The sequence below is a fragment of the Equus quagga genome, chromosome 14 (genome assembly GCF_021613505.1).
Source record: "Equus quagga isolate Etosha38 chromosome 14, UCLA_HA_Equagga_1.0, whole genome shotgun sequence".
Classification (NCBI taxonomy): domain Eukaryota; kingdom Metazoa; phylum Chordata; class Mammalia; order Perissodactyla; family Equidae; genus Equus; species Equus quagga.
In genome coordinates this window covers 23,364,998-23,368,076 of record NC_060280.1, presented here as the reverse complement: position 1 = coordinate 23,368,076, position 3,079 = coordinate 23,364,998, and the positions used below count along the sequence as shown (strand labels likewise).

Sequence of the window (3,079 nt, the reverse complement as noted above, 5' to 3'; positions counted from 1 at the left end):
TTACCCAAAAGTAATCAAGGGGCTATTTGGAAAAGGAATGGAACGGAATGCCATAACAGGTGAGTATACACTACTTTGTGAAATATTGTCAGTTCCTTCAAAGATCTCATATATTACAAAAAATAAAGCCGTGGGCAGTATTACCTATATGAATCTCAGAACAATAAAGTGTATTGAGAGAGTAGCTCAAATACCCTCTGGAAAGAAGAGAATCTCTAATGTTTGTAAATTAGCTGCTCCTGCCCAATACCTCCATCGTACTGAATAGAAGTCTCTCCACTTTCCCAGACCTCGATAAGCAAAGATCTTTAAGAGAGTGAGAGCCCTTCTCCTTAACAGAAATTTAATGACATTAGCTAGAAGAATGCCTTCTATCAATGACATCTACTTCCATCCCTCCTTCTTTCTCCTGCTAGGAATTCCAGGACTGGAAACTGTACATATCTGGATTGCTTTCCCATTTTGTATTGTGTACCTGACTTCCCCTGTGGGGAATATAACTTCTCTTTGTGATCAAGACTGAGCACAGTCTCCACAAGCCCATGTTCTATTTCCTGGCCATGATGTCTATGATTAATGCGGGTCTCTCTACACCCACCACTCCCAAAATGCTGGATATCTTCTTGTTCAACCTTCAAGAGATCAACTTTAGGGACTGCCTTGCTCAGATGTTCTTTATCCATATGTTTACAGGCATGAAGACTGTTCTGTTGGTACCATGGCTTATGACAGCTTTGTTGCCATCTGCAACCCTCTTCAGTACACCATGACCCTCACCAATAAAACCATCAGTTTCCTAGCCTCTGTTGTTGTTGGAAGAAATTTAATTCTCGTGTCTTCATTTGTGTTTCTCATTCTGAGGTTGCCATTCTGTGGGCATCAAATCATCCCTCACATGTACTGTGAGCACATGGGTCTTCCCTGGTGGGCCTGTGCACCCATCAAGGTCAACATTATCTATGGGCTCATGGTGATTTCTAATATCCTTGTGGATGTGATCCTGATTTCATCTTCCTATGTGCTTATCCTTCAAGCTGTTTTTCACCTTCCCTCTCACCATGTCCGACTAAAGGCTCTCAATACCTGTGGTTCTCATGTCTGTGTCATGCTGTGCTTTTACACACCAGCATTTTTTTCTTTTATGACACAGTCGCTTTGGTTGGAACATTCCCTGCTACAACTACATTCCTTTGGCTAATCTATACGTGGTTGTCCCACCTTCCCTTAATCCAGTTATCTACGGAGTCAAGACCAAGCAGATCCAAAAGTGGATTGTAAAGATATTTGCACAGAAATAATGGTTCTGTGTAAAGAATCAGAATATATCCACATAATACCCAAATTTAGTCATCTAAGCTCTATTTTAAATGTTCTATTCTATTATATAGTAGTAGCCAGATTTTTCAGTTTTATTGGCAGTGGTTTAGGGTTGACAGACAAAGCACAGCGAACTTTCCTGCCCACTCTGCTCATCCACTCCAATGTAACTTGACAAAGGGAAAGAGCTAATGGAAAAGGAAGATGACCTGGTGGTAGTGGTGGTTTTAGAGTAGAATGGCTGGTGGAAGATAAAGCTTAAGCTATGGGTTAGTGGCAATGTCTGAATTAGAACACCTCTTGTTTCACAGATTATATTCTTTATATTAATCCTCAAATCTTGTCTTCCTTCTCTAGAATCATTGCTAGTTTTTATCTTAATGTTCCTTCAATCTTGTTCTTACTGTCATTCTTCCTCCCTTTCTTCTTTCTTATTTCTGCCCTTTTCTCTCTGTCTCTCACTTTCTCCCTCTATCTCTATCTCTACTTATCTCTTCTTTACTCTTTCTCAAACAAACTAAGTCTCTGTGAATTGAGGAATACAAAAGGCTACAAGCAGGGGCATTAAGAATACATGATAGTATTTCCTCATTTGAAGCAAAGTCATTTTGGATGTGAATAATTGTAGGTTTCCGTATCTAGTTCCAATTGAATTCTGCTTACAATACATTTTGTTCGCTCTACTAGTTACCTTCAGATATAGAGGATTTCAGAAAATTTGGAAAAGGAAATCAGGATTATTCTATGGTTTAAACATAAGGTCAGTCTTGATATCAAGCTCAGAATAATCTCAGTATAATTTATTAATCCTATAGATTTCCAATATATAGTCCTGTTTCCAAAATCCAAATAAAGCCGGAGAAAGTGGTTTGCTTTAAACTAGGTCAAAGGAGCACTGAACTGAAATTTGTGACTGACCAGGGCACTGTTGCTTAGATATCAGGAGAACTCTCCATCACATCCTATGTTTTAGAGACACTCTCTAGGTTTGCATGACAATAGGCAAAATACTTAAAGGCCCACCCGAGAGTACGATATCAGGAAATGGGCAGATATAGCCAAGAAGATAAGGAAAGCAACAATACCTGCTGCAATCTCTATGCATTTTGGCAACTCTTCATCTGAAATTTGACACTGGCAAAGCAAAATTCTTGCAATTTATAGCACCTTGTGGGATATCCCTAAGCCTGTGCCCATGGGTTATAATTTGTTTTCTTTAGCCTCTACTTCATGCCCCTAAAATTTTACGGGAATATCGAATTTTAAAGATGGAAATACACTGAAATTCACCTGATCTATCCCCTTTATTTTACAAATAAGAAAATTGAGACCCCAAAAAAGGCAGGAATTTTGTGCATAAAATGTAGCCATATTTAGTGTCATTTTGATGTAACAAGAGAAGGAAGATCACTCAGATAAATCCTCTTGACCACAAACTCTTAACTCTTCTAAGATATTTGGGTAGAAAATATTTTATTTATATATATATATGAGGCTCCACCCTTGGTCCCAGGGGGAGATATCTCAAAAAGTGGCAGATAGAGTGAGTAGCCTAGGATTGGTGTTGTAATGAGAAAAAGAAGACTACAGAAATTCTGAGTGAAGGTACAAGTAGAATAGTATCAAAGAGCAACTGAAATGGTGCAGTCCTCCTCACTGTGTTCCATAAGTGCTGAGTGGTAAGGATTGACCAGCTCCCTGGTCATCTGTACCATATATAAGCGCACTAAATAAACACAAAGTTTTTTCGGCTGTAAATGGT

General features: G+C 38.8%; 1 pseudogene; it reads left to right on the top strand.

The window, feature by feature from the left end:
- Positions 1 to 364: 364 nt before the first annotated feature.
- On the top strand, positions 365 to 1,298 carry LOC124225457 (olfactory receptor 52E4-like; annotated as a pseudogene).
- Positions 1,299 to 3,079: the final 1,781 nt, after the last annotated feature.